The 22,258-nt window shown below is 41.9% G+C and overlaps 1 protein-coding gene and 1 long non-coding RNA gene across 2 annotated transcripts in view; one reads left to right on the forward strand and one right to left on the reverse strand.

The window, feature by feature from the left end:
- LDLRAD4 (low density lipoprotein receptor class A domain containing 4) overlaps window positions 1-22,258 on the forward strand; it is a 295,037-nt gene that overhangs the window by 222,051 nt on the left and 50,728 nt on the right. The window lies entirely within an intron of this gene.
- Window positions 1,863-8,342, reverse strand: LOC129202307 (uncharacterized). The gene is made up of 3 exons (XR_008575676.1): window positions 8,140-8,342; window positions 4,194-4,343; window positions 1,863-3,470 (listed from the first exon to the last, which is right to left on the reverse strand). It is a non-coding gene; the product is annotated as an uncharacterized LOC129202307 (long non-coding RNA).

The raw sequence follows: 22,258 nt of genomic DNA on the forward strand, positions 1-22,258 counted from the left end.
GATTCAGGGAAAATTGCAAAGACGCTGTGTGAGAGAAGTGGATCATGAGAGATGTGTAGCGAGGCAGCGTGCTGGCAGACTTTGCGTCAGTAAAGGAGTCATTGTTTAAAATCTCAGATTAAGCGCAGATTAAATTGTGCCATGCCATCTTGTGGGAATCGGCTGTGACCGAGAGGAGACGTGGCGGCTGCTAAGCGGCAGGGAAAGGCCTGCTGTAGTTGCACCTCATTTCTGATTTGCTCTGCGCAGAGAGACAGACATCACGCACTGTCCTGGAAGAAGCTCTTTCACAAATTCAATGTCTGGCATAGTTCACACCATGGTTTTAAGTGTGACCTCAAGGCATTTGCAAGGAATGTCTTTATAAAGACCATAATGAATGTGCAAGAGACTCACTCAGACAAATTTGCAATTAATAAACCAACAAACCTGGAGCATTAGGATATAAATACAGCGAAAAGACAGACTCGGACAGACCTAGATGATGGGTGTGGCTTTCCTTCACACTGAATATTTTTGCAACATTTTTTTGTTTGTTTGCATACTCGCTTCTGGTAGAGACATTTTGCTATGCTTGCAGGCTAGGATACGGTAGTGGAAACAAAGCTCTGACAAAATGGAAGCCTCCTTTCTTGGACTGTGGTGTCAGAAAAGCTGATGTCAAATGCCACCAGGCTCCGACCAGAAGCCTTTACAGAAAGGTTGAACGTTTCGTAAAAGACAGGCTGTGGAATTAGTTTAGAAAAGGACTATGTCCTGTAGCATCCCTGGCGTGAGGTGACAGCCGCAGTTATTCCCCTCAAACAGAGCCTCACACTCGCCAGAGCAAGGCTGGAAGGAGCCAGACACGGTCCTGAGCAACTGGCGCTGGGTGACCCTCCCTGAGCCGGGAAGTTGGACGAGATGACCTGCAGAGGTTCCCTTCCCACCTCAACCCTTCTGTGAGCCTGTCATTCAGAGCCTTCCTCCTATTCCTCCTGTTCCCTCCTAAACTTTCCTCCTGCTGGGTTGGTCTCTTTCATGTATGTGCTGTAGTCCCTTCAGTAGGTTACTCTGGGAAGGAAAAATATGAAGACAGAGAATTGCAGACGTTGTTACAAAGTTATGTGCAGCCAATTTTACGAGATGGAAGAGTGCCTCCTATAAGATGCTGAGCATCGTTCACTCAGATGGAAGGAACTGCGTTGAGAGCATGCAGCACTTGTAGGCTCTGTAGACTCGGGCTTTATATAGAGAATCCCACAGCAATCAGAGTGAATTTTGCATCTAACTCGATAGAGATGAACTGTAAGCCTGTCTTCCCTGTGATTGCCCTTATTAGTCTAAACATTTTTTTCCCTCCAGAAAAGAACATATTCAACAGCATTTCTGTGAAGGAAAATGTTTCATATAATCAATGTAAATACTTCAATCATCTTAGATGTGGTTCTTCTAGCTTTTTACCTCCTTATTGATCCGTATCTCATCTGCCTTTTTAAGCCTAGTCTCCTCTCCACCCCTAATTTTTGGGGGATGAAACTGCAGTAATCAGTGTCTTCAGTTAGGCTGTAATTAGGTCCCGTATGGGGAGGTAGGGGGGAAAATTCAGATTTTTAGGCAATTTACAAGTAGTTTTGTTTATAGAATAAAACAACGGTGATATGCAATTGATGGCCTAACATCTCACATGAAGAAAAAGGGAGAAGGTCTCTCTTACTGCAGCAACATGATGAAGTTTCTGAAAGTCTGTATAAGATGAAAAATATTTGCATGTAGGCACAGAGGGAAGCACTGTGCAAGCATCTAATTGCAACACTCCCTGCTGACTGTTTTTAATGTGTGTTGGTTTTATTAAGCATTCTTAATAAGAAGCTAGACTTTTGCTTAGGCAAAAAATATAATAGAAACAGCAGTTTCAATTCTCAGATTATTGAATTGCATGCCGTTGAGGAAACCTGTCTGGATGCGGTAAACTAAGTGAATTTGTTCCATCTGTGAAAAACGATAATAAATTAGTTTTGCCATCCTGCATTGGCTGACTCGCCTTTTGTGTGTGCGTGTGTGCACACATGTATGTATGGCTCTGTTACATCTCGAAGTTTTGGGTTCATGTGTTATATTATGCATTGCGTATGAGGGATAACACTTGTGTGACAAATTGCGGATCCATATGGCATTGTGTTTTAACATCCTGTACTTTTAGGTATTTTCAGGGAACTGTGTCTGAGGAGGTGAAGAGTGGATCTGCCGGTGACTTCTTACTACGAGTGACTTTTCTTGAAAATGCTACCATCAGACACAAAATGGTCATGGTTCAGTCCTAGATCAGAATGCAATATAAAAATGACATAACTTTGTATACTGATATATGGTAGCTATACGTCATTTATCCCACTAAAAAGATTCATAGCTTTGCAGAGAAAGAGACACGCTTTCTTCTAGCATGGGAAGAATCCAGATTTACAAGTCTTTAATGATGTGACATTTCTGGTTGGAGAGAAGTTACTGCAGATTGTTATTAGCCATTTTAGTAACTCCTCCCGACCTCTTCACAGTTACAGCCTGACTCTGGCCAGGTCTCTGGTAACCTAAAGCTGTGGCTTTACTAAGGATTGTAACTGGTAATGCAATAATTTTACACTCTTCAGTGCTTAGCTCAAATAGTTTTTAGGGGCATGCATGCAGCAAGATGTACTACTATACCGATTTATCAGCTCTCACTTTAAATGACCTTTAAAACACATTCTTGGCTTTGTCTTCATAATTAATGTTTCTATCCCCACTAGTGGCTCGGAAACCTTTATACTGGGCTACATGATGACTTATTTGTTCTACACAAATCTCATAGTTCAGTTCTCACAACAGGCTAAATATTTCGCTTAAGGTAATTACCTGACTTCAAAGGAACTTTCATAGAAAAGTAATAATATCAAAAAGAGCCTATATGCTATAAATAGCGTATAAAATTCCACATTAAAGATGTGTGTATATTACAGGAATCTTCAGAGCGGTGTGAAATATAATTAGGGCCTTCTTCTGAGGCATAAAATTTTCAGTAATATGTGCTAATCTTATTTGCTTGGAATGAGGTGGGAATATACCTATCAAGACATCTTTTGAAATATTTGAATTCTTTACATCTGAGTTTCCAGTCATACTTGTCTGACTTGATATTTTCTTCCTTGTCATTTTTCCATCCTGCAAGGTTTATTTGTGAATAAGCTTTCTCCTCGAGACAGGCAACATCAGAAGCGTGAACTTTCAGTAGGACAATTAGGATTTTAGTGAGATGTAAAATGCTTTTTAAGAAAAGAGGAAGAAGACATAAAATAAATAAGTTCAGGTATGATTAAGCTATGTGCTCTTCACAGGATCTGTTGATTGCCTGAGAGGTCATGTTGTAGTTGAAAGCAGGTCAGGTCCTTCGAAGTAGTGCCATTACTGTTAAGGCTCATTGTCTGCAGCGTCTCATTCTTCCTACAAATATAAGTCTGTTGGAAAAGAATATTTTTAATTAACATACAGCTTTTCTGAGGAAAACGTGTTCTATTTATGTCCTCATTTCCCTCTTCTTTCCCCACCCCACAACTAAAGTATTTGTCCAGAGTACATCTGCAGAAATAATGCTTTAATGGAAAGTATTGATTTGGTGCATAAGGGTTAATCGGTTTACCTCATGAGTACTGCAGGAATGATCTGCTCCCAGTGCTGGCTGTGCAAGCAGCTTGAGAATAAAGCAAAGTATTGCTTTTGTCCCAAACGGGAACATTTCTTGTCTTTCATCTCTGGAATTTAAAGCAGCGCTTTTTGCGTGGAAAGTATCGTTACCATTAACATTGTACAGATGGACAAACCAAGACAGAGAGGGCCAGTGACTCATCCAGCAAATTGCTGAAGTGGGGAGGAAGGGACCGAGCTGTCCTGTCCCTTCGGTTTCCTGCTGGACCGATTGCTGCTGTGTCTGATTCAGCTGACTGAACGGAAGGAAGACGGTTGGAGCAGCGCTGCTTTGGGTATGGTTACGTATCAAGATTTCCAAAATGCAGTCACTCAGCAGAATACTGGTTTTGTAAACTCGCTGTTGTTTCAGTGGGAGAGAGAGAAAGAGTTTGGGAGGAGACTCTATCTACATGACAATTAAACCAGAAGTTTACACCTGTCTTGTGATTTATTACAGGACTTGTAACCTAGAGCAAAAAACAAAAACAAGTTACCTGAATTAATGTTTTACATTAGTACCCAGATCATTCTCATCTTTATATTGCTGTGCAGGCTTTTGCTGTTCAGGTAGGGTGTAAAAGGTTCTGAAATGTTCCTCAAGCTGTGCTTGCCACAGCCAGTTGGCATTGGTAGTCATCTTGCTGCTAAAATAAAATCAAATAAAGTCAAAATATACTATTTTCCTAAGAATATGTTCTGTGTAAGTAGTAGTTCCAGTAGTGGTACACGTAGGTGAGGGGGGGAGTAGCCTCACTCCAGTGGCATCTGTTATGACATGGCAAAGCTCTATGAAATATTTTTTTGTTGCAAAAAGGATTTGCAATCTAATGGTCTGCCATGTTGACCATAAAAATTTCTGGAAATCTGGAAGCTTCCAGGAGGAGACAAGACTGATTTCCTCCTAGCATGCTTGCAGACAGGGCGGTGACCTCTGGGGACCTGCGTTTGCAGGGCTCCCCGAGACCTTACCTGGGCACCTCGCCTGGGGGGCTGCATTGGAGCAGGAGGGCTCACCAGCGTGGGGGGCTGTGGCACTTCTGGGGCACCCCAGAAGCCTTGAAGGGTAGCCAAGGGAGGTGATCATGGAAACCTGGCTTCTCCACGGTCTGTCTTCCCTGAAGTCAAGAAAGCCAATTTATTTTGAAAACTCAAACCGAGACCCCTGTCATGAACACTTGTGTTTCCAGAAACCTACTACTAGTACCACCAAAGATACAGGTTTTAAAATTTGGGATGACTCAAAAACCAGAGGTGTGTGTTTGTTTGGGGGGGATTTTTTTAAAAGTTTTTTTTTTTAATAGAAACTTGGATTCTAGAACTGAATGGAACTGGACTGAATTTTTGGATAAGGAAAGTGTATCCACGCTTATTATGCAGTGTGATGAGATACTACTTTCAAGTTGCCCCTTATTCCAATTAACTAGACATATGAATTTAATACAGGACTATTATTTTAACTTCAAAACAATATCCTTAAATCTGGTGCCAGCAAACCTAAGATACAGAGGGACCTCTGCAAATAAATTGGTTTTATTATTTAACTGAAGGAAAGTAGGATGATTGGGACTGTTCACGACACGTGTGTTTTCAAGTTCCTCCTAAATTTTTTCCTTCTGACTTAACGGAACAAAATCAGGAAAAAAAAGTAATAGGTTGATATCACAGAGACATAATAAATTAGGTCCCATAGCTGTTTTAATTTAGACGAGTTCTTCTATCTCTGCATCACCGTTGCATTGTTTACTCGGGGAAGAAGACACAGTAATAAACAAACACAAAGACTTAGGGCTAGTGACCGCCTGCGTATCACTTAGCAACATCAATATTTTTGTGCACAAATAAAGGTCTCCTGCACAGTGCTGGCTGCAAGTATGTGTGCGTGCGTGCGCGTGCGCGCGCGCGTGTGTGTGCCTCTGTAGCACTGACCTTGTACGCAGAGAGATCAGTTTGTTGGTGATTGGTCACTCCTTAATTTGGATGTCTAGACATTTCAGTCCGCGCAAGCAAAAGGCAGACATCTAAAGACGTGAGAAGAGATTCTAAGGGACACCAGGACCTTAAAATAATTCCCCGGCAAACTGCAAATGTATTTTGTTCGTTTTAAAAATATAGGGTGTAAGTGATTGAATGGAACACATGACTGAAGGCTTTATTTTTTATTATCACTATTAATTAATATGCTTCTTGGATGTTTTCATGGCTGTGATATAAATAGGTAAAGCTTTCTTACGGGTTATCAGCAAGTGTGAGTGTGTTAATATAACGATTGGTCTGCTGGCTTTGTGGGAATGTCTTTTCTTCATTTGCTGAGAACCAGAATCTTTTGAAAATAAATGAACTATGTTTAAATGACCTACCAAATCTTAATTTATAACGTTAAAACTATAGTCAGGAATGTCATCTCACAGAACGTCCAGAGGAATAGGAAATTATTGTCCACCATCTGTGTTTTATTCAAAACCTCTCCATGTGCAAGTGAACATGTTTATACCCACATGTAAGAAAGGCTCTGTTCTGCCAAATGCTGAGAGCCCTCAATTCCCACTGATGCCGTCGGGCATTTCAGTGTTTCCAGGGCATTAGCCCTATGTTTGCAAACCAGTGGCACGCACACACATTTAGAATGGCCCAAATTTTCAGCTGCCCTTTAAATATATGTGCAAATGGGGCAAATGATCACCCAGTTATCATTTGCATGGATGGTTTTGTTTGGGATACTGGATATTTGTACAATGATTTTGAATTTACTTTTTGGAAAAAAACGTTTCAATTGAGGAAGCTGTATCTATTACCTTAGGAATATTTTTCTGTAATAATAAGATCTGGAATGCAACAGAGCTTGAAGGAGCTATTAATATCCTTTGGAGATCTATTTTAGTTTTCTTTGTTTTTAATCCTTTCAGTCATAAATCCCAGAAAACAGCAACTGGTGCTTGAAGAGCAACCAGCATTCAGAAGCAAGGACTCCGCAGCATTGCAGCAACAATTTCTTGTGCAAACAGCATGGAAATAGTTTGTTTTCAGTACGGGTGTACTCTGTCCAGTATCAGAGTTATTCCCATGTGGGAATAGCTTTAGCACCATCACAGAAACTTCTGTAGCAGTATAGATGTGTCTGTATTACAGGCCGTGCTGGTCTGAACTATTTAGGTAAGAATCACACCTATAACTTAATCAAGTGTGCTTGCACAGAAACAACAGACCAAATTTTAGAGCTAGTTTGTACTGGGAGGATTCCCAGTATAGCGTTAGCAGAGTGTTTATCTAGCTATAGCTGTACTGATGTGACACCCCAAATCTGTGAGAGCAATTCATTTCAGCATAAAAGTCAATTTATTTTCAGATAAGTATTTGCTTTAATTCTGGGAGGAAAGTGCACATCTAGAATAGCTTCAGGTTGTCTCTCTCACGAGATTGCCCTGTTCCTTTCTATTTTTCCCTTTCTTACCTTTCCTAATGTTTGGCTCAAATACTTATAGTAAACTGCATTATATCCTGAATTCTGTATGAGATGAAGAGTTGCCTTCCCTAGAGAAACATCCCTAGATTTGGGTGGATGTGGTGGCAGAGAAAGAATCCACAGAGATATGATGGCAAAGCACTAACACTGACAGGTCTCTTGATGTTTTAAGTACTGTCCCCTCTGGTAAATCTGCCTCTTTTTTAGAGGCAAGCCATACTTACTATATATTCCTTCTCCTCTCTCTTCAGCAAAGTTGTCTCTATGCAAATATTAAAATACATTCAGATCCTAAACGTAGTCTAATTTGCACTGCTGATGGAGCTTCTCCTGAAGCACCAGGAGGGCATTTAAAAACAGGGAAGAAAGTGGGGGGTTTTTTTAAGAAAACACTCTTAAAACACTCTTTTAGAGAAAACTGTAATTTAAAAATTAACTAGGTACAATGAACAGCAGAGGGGTTCTCCATCACTGGCTTGCTCTTTTTTACGTGGTAGCATGTTAAAAGGTTTTATCTGCAGTATTGCCTGCTAGTTCTTGCAATTTTATTGCATATTACACAGTTTTCTGCAAGTTTCCACTCTGAGGTTCTAGTGATTATCTGAGAATCTCAGCTTTAATCGTAACACATAGCAACAAGGAAATTAATGAAAAACAACCCTCAGTGAGACGATATGGAAAGAGAAGGTGATACATGTTTTAAACACAACTGATTTGTCTCGCATTTGTTCTTTAACCAATTTCATGCCCACTCTCACAACCCCCATGCTCTTAAGCTCCAAGAGATGTGTGCCCAAGAAGTGATCTGGCCCGGATCAGTTGTGCGTACCTGGAGGACAAGGGACATCACCCACCACATTCTCACCACGTTGCCTGACTTCTGCATCTGCGATGCCCTATTTTTGGGGTAGATCTTCTCTATCCTTTGGCAGTCAAGCACATTATTACGGTGTGTCCTTTCACTTCCGAATCTTGCTTACCTCAGCTTAGGTGAATCTCAGTTTGCTGCCTGGTTCCTCGGTTTGCCTGTTGTGGGTGTCTTTATGGCTACAGTCAGCTTCCCTGTTGGGAGAACAGGAAGAGGAACGGCATGTATAGCATGGTGCAACCGCGCTGCTATCCTTCTTCTCTAAGGGCACAGGTCTGCTGCTAATCCGCGCTGCAGGCTTCCGAGGGCACAAGCTTCCTGGTCCTGATGCAAACACCACATTCCTTGGTGCTTACCTTTCTGTTGCGTCCATGGTTATCAAAATGTTTTGGGTTTGTTTTTTTTTTTGTAACTTTCCTCTATTGCCTTTCCTGGTGCTTTCACTGGCAGACATTTCTGTTCATACATTCTTCAGACCGATCTTAGTATTTCTGCTGCAAATGCTCCAAAATAGCAAAACCAAGATTCTAGTGAGAAGTATTTTAAACTGTGACTTAAAGAACTACAAATAAGGTATCGGTTGAAAAATAAATTGTATCTAATGTTTTTGTAATGTCGTGATTTTATATCTGACTGTCATTTGGGTTTGGCACATCCATAATTTGGGTTGCCAGTATTACAGCTAAAACGGGCCAACTAGGATATTTTAAAACAGTACATTTTATTGTAGTCTAGACATACTTTCACACACAGTCCAGCCATGGCTAAAGGTCTCTGTAGGTCCAACACAATTCAGATGCTGCTACTTTTGGGACAATCTTAGAGCTCACTGGCCCTGAAAACAATATATGAAGATTATTCATTTATTTGCCATATTGGCAAAACTATTTGAGCGGTTGCTGCCTTGTGCAGTTGCTTTGCTCCCATTCTTGTGCTGCATTCTGTGCTTTGCTGGCACTCAAGAATTGCTTATCATTTTTCTGATCCAGTTTGCTGTGTGGCTGCTCAACGGTTTCTACCACTGCAGCAGAATGGCTACGGCAAGTTGAGGAACACCTAGAAGCTGTTCATCAGGCTGTCCTGGGATTTTCTTGCATGTGTCCCTGGGTGCATTCCATCAAGAAGGAAGTACTGAGTACTTCCATTAAGGTCACTTTTTTTTGAATCTTTAGAGGCATATTGCTAGGAATTATCCTATCCTCTGAGATGCTAGTGCTGAAAATATGAACTGATGGAAATTTGAAAAAAATTGGTTTTTTTTGAATGCTCTCCATGTTTCTATGTATGATTTGACTAGATGTATTATATAGCTTGGTTAACCTGGGCATGCAACTGAGCCGCTTTATTACTGGTCAGCTTTAATATTTGTACATTCCCATTTGTTAAAATTAAATTTTATGCTAGCAGACACTTAACTTTTGCATGTATTTAGTAAATATATAATGTAGTCCCATATCAGGACTTTTGACAAAGTATTATCTAAATGAGCGCCACAGAATTGTTTTAATTCCAATTCCTCCCTGGTGGGTTTTTTTTTCTGGCTTTTTTTTTTTTCTTCTTGTCTGTAGTGTTCCCAGCAGTGCAGTAGCCAGGATTTTATTTCTGTCAGAAATGATACTGCTTCAGTCTCGTCTCTGTAAGACTCCACAGGGAGGTTAGAGGGTGGTTATCCTCCGGCTGGTCTGGACCTGGTCCAGCATTCGATGAGAATGCAAATCCCCTTGAAAGCAGATACCTTCTCTGCAGTGATACTGCCTTTATGTTGTGTGTGCTTCAGGAAGCATGATAAGTTTATATTTGCATCAAAATAGTTTTTTTTTAATGTACCCAATCCGTTGCTCTTCTGAAAGCTTTGTAAGTGTTTCTAATACTTTTTCCTTTTTAACAAGAGAAAAAAAAGTAAACATAACATGACTCAGGGCCTCGCCACAGTGGTGTAGGAGATTACTGTTACTGCTTTGTTGTAACAGAGGTTTGATTGTCAAGGCTTTTGCTGTAGTTCAGCACATTAATTTTTGCGATTGGGGGTTTCCACATCTTTCTTGTTTTCTAAGGCACAGTGTGGCAGCACGAGCTTAAGCAAGCAGGGCTTTCTCGTGCATCCTGGCCATCGAGGTACAGAGGCTTTGGCCAGAAGGCCCGATGTGAGTGGGCAAAGCAGCTTTTGGAGCGGATGCAGCGCTGAATTTCTGGAGCAAGGCTGGAAAAGATTCCAAAGCCGGTTTTGTGGCCCAAGCTGCCTGCCCCCTCCTCTCGCAGGATGGCTGGCGAGCCATGCCTGCCACACAGGGCCAGCTGCTGCCGGAGGGAGCACGGCCCATGGGGCAAAACACACCGACTCAGGGGGTGGCAGGAGCTGCTCTGCGGCCGGGAAGCCGGATCCCCCACTCTGCCTCTTTTTTCCTGCCCAAAAGCTGCACCCGCTGCCTGCAGAGCTGGCTTGGGACTGGTGGACCGGCTGCGCTTCTGGTAGCGGGGCCGGGCTCCCTACATTGACGTGTTCCTGCGCACACTGAAAAGCCGTTTTACCCTTCCGTAGCGAGGCAAATTGACCTTAAAGCGGCTGTAAATCAGTTACTTTCCCCCGATTCAAGTTTTATCTTGCTCAGGCCGTTCAAAAATAACCGTTCACTGTAGGGCTGCCAACGGATTGATGGCCGCGCGTTTGCAGGGCCCGGCTATTTCCGTGCGCGGCGGCCAGCGCGGCTCGCTGACATCATGAGGCAGCTATAAAAACCCGGGGCATCACACCTCCCCGCGCACCAGCCCCTCTGTTGATCGCACTGTTGTCACTCCCTTAACAACCGTCGCCACGTCGCGCCTTCGCGTCCTGCCGGGCCCCCCTTCTCCCCCCTCCCCTCCCCGGCTCCCCGAGGCCGGCTGTCATGTTTCCAGAAAAAGCTGGCCCCGGCGGGGGCCGGGCCGGGGCTGCGGGGCGCTCCCGCCCTGGCGGCCCGTGGCCGGCAGGTGTCCCCGGCGCCGGGGAGCGGTCTCCCCGTTCGCCACAGGCGGGTTTACCGCCCGGCCCGCCGCCCTTGGGTTTCCCCGCCCGGGCGCGGCCGCCGGGCTACCCCTGCCCCCTGAGGGGAGAATGCTCGGCCCGCGCCTCCCTCCCTCCTTTCGGCGGCTGCTCTCGCAAGGGCCACCTGATAAAGCCGGGAAGAAATAAAGTTGTTTTCTGGGTTCCAGGAAAGAGGTGGAGGCTGAACCATCACCTTGGTGATAAATAAGCATACATCAAATTCCCTTCATGGTTTAATGAAGAAATGAATTAGTAATTTGTTTAAAACTTAGGTATGTCACAATTAAAAGTGTTGATCAGTCCCTTCCTCTACCCCTCCCCCCCATATCAAAGCTTTCCAAACAGCTCTTCAAAGCTGCGGAAACCTGCATGCTTCCCCCCACCCCGCCCCTCATAACTCGAGGGGAGAAAGTAGAGAAAGTCCCCAGCAGTTGAGCCTGCGCTGTGGACCCAGTTTCACCAACCATTTTCCATGAGCAGGAGACTGACATCCTGTCACCCAAACAGGAGAGGCTAAAGAGGAGTGGACAGACATCACCTATGCAAAATGCTGGTGGTATCTATCCTAGCTTGCCAGATTTTCTTCTTCGTCCCTTGTCTGTCAGCGTTGCGTTTCACTATTTCGGTCCCCGCTCGGCGAGGCATGTTCCTGCTCATCAGGTTGCCTATGGCATCTTCTCATCCCTTCCAGGAGCTGAGCCTCCTCACACAGGTGTTCTCCAGGACCTGCCTTCCTCCACTTCTTTGGTGGTGGTGCCCCGGGTTAACAGTCACCTCTGCAGCTCCTACCAATGTACGCCGGGACTGAGCTGCTGCGACGAATGCTACATTCCTTGTCTTTTATCGCAGTAGCTATTTTCTTCTTGATAAACGCTTCCTAGCTGCAGAACAGATTCTTCACCTCATCGAGACATATCTCTGTTAGGAAAATAGGCTGCGTTTTAAAATGTGACTGCTAATACATTAAAATTAGCCAGATTTTTAGGATTTTTTTCTTTTAATGTTTTGTGTAGACAGAGCACCTTGCATTTTAACACTGCGAGGTGTTCCTTCCCTGATCCGTTGTTTGGTTTTGGAAGACTTTGACTTTTGTCACTGTGCAGAAGATGTCATCTCTGTGAGTGTCAGCTCAGCTCTAAAGTCATCTATGGCCTAGTTTTCGCAGATGATGAGGATCCACTGTTTCCTGAGTAGTCAACAGGAAACAGAGTGATGAGCATCTTTGAAAAGCAGCCTTGTAGCATAGAAAAATTGTTTGTTTTTTTTTAAAGCAGTGTACATGTGTGAACGCTAGACTGCTAGGGTACATGGCTCTGAGCATGCCTCAAGCTAGCCGAGAGGCTCAAAAGGTTCGAGACACTGTGAAGGGGCACTTGTTTGAGTTCAAGGAGAGATTTAGGTTTTGTTTTTTAACTTTTAGTTGTTACTAAAAACTAGAACAATATTTTAAGCCTCTTTTTTTCTAACAGGAGGGGTAGGGTTTCAACAACTCTTCTTATTGTGTGTATTGATGTAACCTCTAGGGAGATTACCAACGTTAGATTTTTGAACAAGATAGATCTGTAGATATATTATTACATATTCAGGAAATGCAAAGTGTTGAGCTCTTTTAAGGTTCAGCATTTCTGGATGCTGAAAACTTCTGATAATGTGGCCCACTGTATAAAACTATTGTGCATCATTAAAAAAAAAAAAAAAAAGATGGCACTCCAGATAGCTGAGAAGATACTATGGCGTTCTGCATGGCTTGGGAGAAAGGACAGACAATGAGTGAGCGTTGTATATTGAAGGCAAGGAACGCATGGTGCTTGTGGCTTCTCCAGATGTCAGGCTTTTACAACCATGTAGACACAGCCTCGGGTTTTCTTCTTGGCTTTGCCACTTGCCTTCAGCTGGTGCTCAGGATATTGGGCTTATCTCACTGTGCCTGTTTCTCTGCTTACCCTTTGCCTTTTACACCCACTGAAACTTTAATTAGTTATGGTTGCATGATGTGCGTGGGGACCCGTAGGTGCCGTGCTGCTGTGTGCAGCAGCAGTGGTGTGGGGGTTTCCTTGCTTTGATGCCACTGAATTGGAAAAACTTTTTCAGCTCTGCATAAGGCTGTGTGTGTTCTATATATGTAAAGAGTTATTGTAATAATCGCCTTATCTCACAGCTGAAGATCTACAGCAGAAGACTGTTAGAGGGCTGGATTATTTGGGATACTGGCACCAGACATTTTCTGTCGGTTTGCAGTTCTTCAGTCTCAAAACTTAGCCAGTTTCCGTTCTGCTTGATCAGATTTACGTCCAAGACATTTTCACTGTTAGTCAGAAGTCATTTTCAGGGGAGAAATCATTCTATCCTTTCCTTTTCCCTTCTCATTTCTGAGGATTCTGATTTGTTAACGATCCAAGATGATGGAGGATGCCTCTAATATTGAGATGATGGTGCACTTACCAGAACCTGAACACATTCATGCTGAGGGACCATATAACATGGAGAACCTAAGACTGTAAAGCCAGCTCGTATGAAGAATTATTTCTAGGACATAATAAGTTATTGTACAGATTTTTTTCTACAATTGTCTATAAAGTGCTTTTACAGAGAAATAACTATCATGGTCTCTCTCATGGCCAGTGGAAAATGGAGGTATGAGGGTTGGACTGATTTGCAACTAGAAGTACAGAGAAGAATGGAAGAGACTGGATTGCTTTCAAGCCTCTCTAGATTTTCCATCCATTGCCATACTGGTTGGATCATGTTGCTTCCCACTTAATGATTTGTCCCTGGTAAGCTTTGAGTTCGAGCTGGTGATGGTTTGTCATGCCCTAGTGTCACTAGTGTGTTTGTCTGAAGGGAGGGAACCCACAAAAATGAATGAAGAAATGTTATCTTGAGCCCTTCTTAAATGTCAGTATTCATTCTTAATTGAGCTTGCTTTAACTTGCCTTAGTTCTTTTGTGTGGTGAAAAGAGTATTTAAGTATATTGAATTTCATGCTGTTTGCTGTAGAGATACACATTAACACATGGTGAGGAGTAAATGTAAGTATACTGTGCTATTCTATCTGCCATAACTAATATTATTACCTAGTTGCCGCTTTAATCTCCGTTCCTTCCAATTTCTTTAATTTTAGTTTTAGGGAACTCATAACGCCCGTGTCATCTAGCCTGTATGGCAACCAAAAAAACCCAGTTTGCCAATTAAGCTGTTAGTATCAGTAATCGTCTTCAATACCAGGGTAAAAAAGACTCAAGCGCAAAACTTGAGGATGGTTTCTTTTTGTGCAGTATATGCTATTTAGATTAGTGCAAAGAGTCTGGAAACCTTTCTTTCTTAATGTTGTTAATACACTTGCTTTCAGTGTAATCTCATCTTGCATTCATCTGAAGCACAATACTGACTAATCTGTTCATTTGCTTAACCTGTTTACTAAACCCCCAGTTTCCCAGGGCACCGAGGATAACACATGAAGGTGACTCAGGTACAGTTCAGTACTATAGAGCAGCCTGGAATAAAGGGTTCAATAGCAAGTAGGAGTTGTTTACAGCAATTTAAACTAATCTGTCTGTGTGTGGAAGCTGAACAGAAAGCCCCCCACGTGAGGGGGCAGTGATGTTCAGCATGGGAGCAGCGAGTGAGCTTTGCAAGAAGAGGTCTAATATGCCTTTCCTCTGGTGGCCTTCCCTTTTGAAGGAGATGTCACTAAAATACAAAACACCAACCACATGAAATTCCCTGAAAGCTTTTGCGTAGTTTTACACCTCATAAAGAGGCAAGGGCTTGCACCTCTTCTCTTTCTTCACAGACAATCTTTTTTTTTTTTTTTTTTCCTTTAGTGGCTTTAGATTGCCACTCAAGATTTATGGTGTTCCAATAATCACATTACTGTATAGACTGAACTTGAGGACCTGTATTTGAAGTTATTTACAGGTATCTCAAAACTGACTTTTGGGGATGAGAATGCTCTTCCCAAATCCTGAAATAAATTACTTTCGGAAAGGGAGATAAACATCTACTTGGCTGTTTTAATCCATTGAGCTTAAATAGCAGGTCTTTCCCCTGCAGAATTTTTTTTTTGCAACTATTTTTTTGAGCTCAGAAACTTAGTTCTCTGAACAAGGGGGACTGTGAAGCTCTGGAATTTGTAAAAGATACAGTTATGAAATAATAAAAGCATGGGATTTTAAAATAATTTTATTCAATTATAATTACTGTTTACTTTCCTAGTTTCAGAAAACTCCTGTTTTGTCTCCCATTGCTGCTTTTGTACATATGGATGATTTTAAAATGTAGAGTGAAGGCATTAGCAATATTGATGTGCTTTTACATTTTTGTTAGTATTTTAATTATCATCAATTTCTCTAATCAGACCATGCCATTAACATTAAGCATTCCATGCTTCATAGGAATCAGAGTTGAAGTTCATGTGCAACAACTGTGTTGTTCATTGTTCCTGGTTCTTTGTCTGCATGTGTCCTTATTTTACTGGTAATTGACAACATTAAATTTTTCTGGAAAAATGTTAAGAAGGTAGGAGAGAGAGTCCACGACAAAATGATCAAGGTACACACCACACTGCTGAATCTCTTAATGAGCAGACACATGGTGTCCATCACAAGTACTGTCAGTGCTTGGATGGCTCATATAAATGTTTTATTTCTTTAAAAAACAGTAATACAGTACTGAAAAGCAAACATCTTTTCAGCTTCATTTAATTATGAATAATTGTCTTCTTTCTTTGAATGACTTGCCTCCAGTAGCCCGACAGTACCTTTTCTATCCCCTCAGAATTTTCTGTGCTGTGAGCTGTGCCCTTACAAATGATTTGAACTTGTGGAAGTGGCAGGGGCAACTTTCGGAAACATGTAGCTGCCAACTTTCCTGTGATGTGATCTTAAAATAGACCAGACTGGGAAAAGAGGGGAGGACTGTCACCAAGTGCCGCTCCGCATGTCAGGACTGTTTTTACTTGATCTATATCGGCTGGTGAAGTCCTTTGTGAGCAGAAGAAAGAACCTCACCCCCACCCATTTCCTCTTTTCAGGCTATTTTGGGCTCACTGTGAAGTTCTCAGTGTACTTTCTCAGCCAGAGCAGCATTGTGAGCTCCTTCTGGTAAATCACATTTTCGGGTTGGGGGGTGGGGAGGACGGTAAGGGAAAGAACAGGAATTTGTCTTTAAACAGGTTGGGGTTTTTTTCCCTTTGTGTATGCATGCACATGTACAAGAAAATATTCACTATCCCAGTAAATGTCATGGAAGGTTCCAGTATAATTTTTTTTTACCAAGTTTACCTAGATAGCTTTCACTCATGCTAGCAGGTGGTATTGACATTTTCTCTTTTCCGTTTTAAGGAGTCATTAAATTTAATGAAGAGCTAGTCCCAGGAAGAGGCATCAGGAGCTTAAGGAATTTGTGGAATATTCAAGCTGAGTATTCATATTAATGCATGGTTGAAAAATGCCACTGCCTAAACACACTGATCTATTTCTGTAGTGAGGCGATAGCCTAATTCTTTCTTTTTTTTTCCCTCTGAAGTTTCCACCAGCATAACACAGTTTTCACGGAGATTTTCGTTGACTCCAGCCACTGTGGGAGAAATCAGAATTGGAGTCCAATTTTCCATGTGGACGTAAAGAGTTCTGCTCCATATTCCCAGAAAAACATCTAGAGCAGAAAAAAAATTCTGAAAGAAGATCTGGAAGTGTGGGAGAACACACTCAGATTTCTTTGCATAGGAAAATCAGGATGATATGAAACATACACATTTCAAAGGAGAAAAAGAGAATGGGGGGAGGCTTTGAATGGTTTTATCATATGTTTGGTTGGGGCTTTTTGCTGGTTTTTGCAGAACTGCACAATCCTGCAGTTCCTCAGGTCCTCACAACTATTACTACTTGAACCTACCAAAGCCTGAGCTGTTCAGAGGAGGAAGGATTTATTCTCATTGCAAAATTTTCTCTGTGATGTTGAGAATACTAGCTTAATCCTAGGGAATGTTTCATTGAAAGGCTACACTTGATTAAATGTAAGCATTTTCCAGAGAACCCATGAAAAAAGTTCTCCGTGGGAATGGAAAAAATGACTGATTTGATTTTTTTTTCTATCTCGTTAAGTTTAAAATTCAAGAACAAACCAGGAAAGGATTATTATTCAGATCTTTCTGCATCATAATAAATCATCATAACAAAAAACCAAACTTGCCTTCAGTATCTGAAAATTTTTTGAAGTTTGCCTCTGGGAAAAATGCTCCTTGTGCAGTCATGTTGAAGTCAATTGACAGTTCCTGACTTCACAGCATGGACTGATACATTATTTTTTTGCATTGTAAACACATCAGTCTTCTGGGTGTGTGCATACTCCAAACAGGTACTTTTCACTACCATTTTAAAAGGGAACAGGTATTTTCCAGAAGATTCAGTTGTCTTTGTTTTGCCCCCAAATTACAGTTTTGCCATTGAGAAATGGTCTCAATGCCTCAAATGTCTTTTATGCTTAAATTAGACCTGAAGTCCTTGGGAAAGAGTTGAGAAGGAAAGGACTTTGTAATTTTAAATTTGACTTATGACTTGTTCTTGGGTTTGTTTGGTCTGTATTAAAATCCTAAGTAAAAGTCCATGCTTCACTGTTAATGCATGAGAATGTTTTGCAGGTGTAGAAACTTGGAGTCAGTCCTGACAGCACTGTGTTCTCTGGGTACTTTTATCTTGTCCCATCTTTTCCCCAAGCTGAGGCACCCTGTCTGCAACATCTTATTATTTTCACAGCAGCGGCAGTTCCTTAACCTCTCTTGCTGGTTCTTCCATCCAATGGGCTGGCACTGTACATACTGCTATTATTTTTTCTCACAAATACGTCCTTGAGTCTCACTCACTGGTCTGTGCACCAAAACCAAAGTACGTTTTCTTCAGTCATCGCTACCTTTTGTATAAAGATCCAGGTACCAACTTGCTAATTTTTTCCCTGAAGTTCATAAAGTTTCAGCAAGAACCCAGAATGCTGGGAGGGGTGGGCAGAACAGTCCAGCCTGGTTTCAAAGCCTGACTTCCCCAACATAACTTGTAGTTCTCCTATTTGGCTGGCAGGACTAGACCTGGAGTCAAATGTATAATATTTAAGTTGTCTCAAAGCTTGCTGCACTGTTGTGGGATTTTTTGTTAGTTTGTTTAATTCCTTAATGTTGAAAATCGCTTCTGCAACCTCCTGCCCCTCACTTCTGGCATCAAAAAATTTAAATAAATGGTATTTTCATGTTGGGATGGTGATAAAATTCATTAGAGGTCAATCCAGAGACCTTCATGAGCGTGTTTTAGGCATCCCAGATGCAAATTCTTCCTGAAAACCCACGTGAAATAGCTCGTTGAAGTATTTCTCTGTAGGCAGCTTGGTTTGTGACAGCAGGTCATGGAGAAGGATGGCTGCTGGGGCTGGGTAAGCAGGGGGAAACGCATGGGGTTTCTTTCTGAGGCTGGGGGAAGCATTTCCACCCTGGTGAGCTGGGCGCCAACGGCCCAGCCCATCTGATGGGGCTTTATGAGGAAGGTTATTGTAAGCAGTTGAAGTGTAGAGGGTCATAAATTCTGCGATGCATCGACGTCTTACTTGGTGCCAGTCCGCGAGCAGGAACTTTTCTCAGCCAGGCATGGTTCCAGGTGGCCGGGGACAAGACAGGGCTGTGAATTTACAGCCCCAACAGCCTGTTGCTAGAGATTGCTGCTGCTGTGCAGTAGCCCTCATTTGTAGTAGCTGGATCGTGACACTGGCATAAGATACTTCGCGCAGCTGGGCCGCGCCAGTGCCAGATACGAGTCCCATGGTACGAGCTGACCCAGCTGCACTGAAAGTCTCATTCTTTTCTCTTTTTTTTTTACTCAGCAATGCAAAGGGAGGGTTATAGCTAATACGCTCTTGCACCCACGTGCATAAAATACATAGACATTAAGCAAACACAATTCTCTTCTTTCTTTCCTTTTCTTTAAGCATTGCAAGGGTTTCTTCTTAAACATCTGCAGTTGTCCAAGCTGTGTATCTTGCTCTCCTAAAGGCAGAAAGTGTGGTTAAAAAAAAAAAGTGTGTTTGTGTGTGTAGAGTTATATATAAAAATAAAATATATCCCTGTTTTCTACTTCAGTTCTGCTTAGGGAAGAGCAGTTTTGAGTATTGAAATAATGCAAGCTGAACATTTTTCTAATGAGCATCATTTTATTTGAGTCGGAAATACTGAAATAGTGTACATTATTACACAGGTCAGCAACTAAAGCCCAATTACATACTTATTTGTAAATTGTCCAATTGCAAAGGGGCAGCAGTCAGCTTTTCTTTCCCAATCTAGAGTGTCTCGTAGGTATATATTTACAATTCCTACACCAGCTTCATAAGCATAAAATGAGATCCAAGTCTCTTAGTTGCCTTGAGGGTTTTCTAGATTGGGAACAGACTTTGCTTCCCAAGTTTGTCTCTAATCCAATAAAGAGGTTTAAAGCATTACTACAAAAGAATAGATATAAAAATATAATCAATGAACATTGGATAATGCTGACAAACAAGTGAAGAAACATTTTTTTAATCTTCGGCAATGGCAGTCTGAACCAGAATTTAGCTCAGAGCAAACTGCCATTCTAAGGCATTCAAAAATAATTTGCCAAGACATAAAAAAAAGGAGAATTGCTTTAAATAGTGATGTTAAGAAAAATCAACAAATGACGTCAAACCGAGAAAAACTTCCAGTTCTTTTTATTTGTTTACTGGCTTTTTATTTCCTCTTGGGAAACTCTGAAGCCAGATTTTCAGGCCATCCTCTGCTATCATGGGAACCCAGAAGGATAAGTTTTTAAATGAATGCCAAGTTTCTCAAGAAGAAACACGACTCCAGGAACTGGGACTTTAAGAAAAAGAGCAAATGCCACAGTATTCGAGATGGCTTTGTTGACTTTTGACTTTCCCACAGGCCAGAAGAGCCATCCATGGCCCTTGACAAACAAAGACAAGGGTGCATGGCTCCCACTAAGATTCGCTTGTGAACGGCCTGATGTTGGCAGTCTTTGGTGCGACATGCTGTGTGTTATCAGTCCCCAGCCCAGCGGTGACAAAGGGCTTTGAGGGGCATCATGTAATAACAGCAAGAAGGCAGGAGAGGCCAAGCGCTGCACACCGGGCTCCGTCCTTGCAGTTCGTCCCTGTTTTTTTAAGTAGTAGAGCATGGAGGGATGTGAGAAGTGAAGGGTGGAGCTGACTACTTGGATGAGTAACATCTGCAGGACTGGGCCTGATCCTCTTCCCACTGAAATCAACAGGCATCTCGCCAGCCCCAGCACTGGGACTAGGATCTGTGCCAGAAAGAAAAGGGGAAACCCTTTAGGCTCTTTCCATAGCCTGCTCAAGAAGAAAGTGGTTTTGGTTTTTTCCCCTAAAAAAAAGGCACAAATAGGTGTAAATAAATGATACTATTAAAACAGACACTTCTACTAATACCTGTATATTTTGTAAGCAGTGTATTTAGTTCTGCCAGTCTTCCTTCAGATGTGCGGGAAGCTTGGCGCCTGGTTGGAAGAGTTTGTCTCTGGGTTCGGAGGTGTGGGACATGAAGAACTGGAAGAGGAGATAGACAGCCACTGGCATCTCTGTGGCAGGGTTGCCGTGAGGGCAGGGAACATGTTTTTTTCAGCTTGGGAATGTTGTGTTGCAGCTTTAAAAAATTTGGAAATACCATCCTCATGACTTGGATCTTTTCTCTAAGCTTTTTCTTTCTTTTCTTCTTTTTATTACAGTTAATCTTATTGCTAAATACCAATTTTCTTTTCCCCAAGGAATTTAGTAGGTAATGGCGTCTTTACCTCTTTCTCTACCCCAGTTAAGTTTTTGAGGTGGTTTTTCATTTCTGAAGAGGGTTTTTTTGGGTTGTGTGTTTAAGTATGGCAAATTAGAGTAAAAATAGGTCAACCAATTAGCAACTGCTGGTTTGCCTTTAAAAGCAGATCACATTAAAAATGATTCTTCATATTTCTCAGTGTATGTGCCAGCTATGTGTAATATTAGCTTGTGGTAGTGGCAATGGGTCATTTCGGGCAAGGGAAAACAAACCCTCTGGAATCAGAAGTGAGAGCGGAGTAAAGAAAATAACAAAAGTACATGTAATTATTTCCTAAAAAAATGCAGTGCTCGAGTGAGGTTTCAGGAATCCTGCGTGTAGGACAGTTGCAGCTTTGAACCTAGTTTGTTTGCAAAACTACTTACCTTGGTAGCGCAAGCATAAGTCAGTGACTGATTTGAGAATTTTACTGTTTAAATTAAATAAAGAAAAAGTTTCCCTATTCACTGTTTTGTCTGTCAGCTTGTGGGCCATAAGCAGAGCTGTAACAGTGCCGGCACATCTGAAAACATGCTTTCGTATTACCTGCAGAGTTTTTCAGGTGTCAAATCAGCTCATAGTGATAATATCCACACTGTGTTAAAGCAAACTCAAGGGTAAAACTTTCCTCAGACTATAAAGCTGTATGTTTTACGGCTAAAATTATGTCTCCTTCCTCCAGCACTGTTCATTTTGGGTAATCTTAAATGTCAGAAGTTGCTTTTCCAAAATTGACCACAATGATTGCATTGAACCTTTTGAAAGACAAGTCTCATTCGTAAAGGAGAGATTATGACTTGTTCACTATACTTCTAAAAATTGTTGGACATGTATTTCTGAACTGATTGGGAAGCTCCTTTAAACTTGTCGTACTCTGAAGTTCTCTTAGTTAATGACTGCAGTTTAGTCTGCACTGGAAAATGGTACGTCAGAGAGAGCTGTGCATAAATCACTCTCCTAACACATTCAGCTGTGCCAGCAGAAACTGGAGGGTAGATGAAATTATTAAAAAAAAAAGATTATTTCGCTGGTGTAGCTTGTTCCTTCCAAGAGACAGGTTTAAACTATACTGTCTGAGGGGTTCTTCGCTCGTATAGGCTGTGTAGGGGTAAGAGACAGTTACCCGCGTAACTTTATGAACTCTGTTAAGTGCTCTCATGCTCAGAGAAATATTTTCTGTCGCCAAGATGGCCTGTTCTCAGAAATCCTTGCTAGCCTTACTTAGACCCAAGCAATACCGATTTAATGTCTTTTTAGAAATGAATTCCTTTAAATTAGTTCCCTCCTTGTCCTGATGAGTTGAAGGGCATTTCTTATGGTCAATCTGATAAGCAGAACATAAGTTGCAACCAGATCTGGATTCAGTGCTGCCCT

The sequence above is a fragment of the Grus americana genome, chromosome 2 (assembly GCF_028858705.1).
Source record: "Grus americana isolate bGruAme1 chromosome 2, bGruAme1.mat, whole genome shotgun sequence".
Taxonomy (NCBI): domain Eukaryota; kingdom Metazoa; phylum Chordata; class Aves; order Gruiformes; family Gruidae; genus Grus; species Grus americana.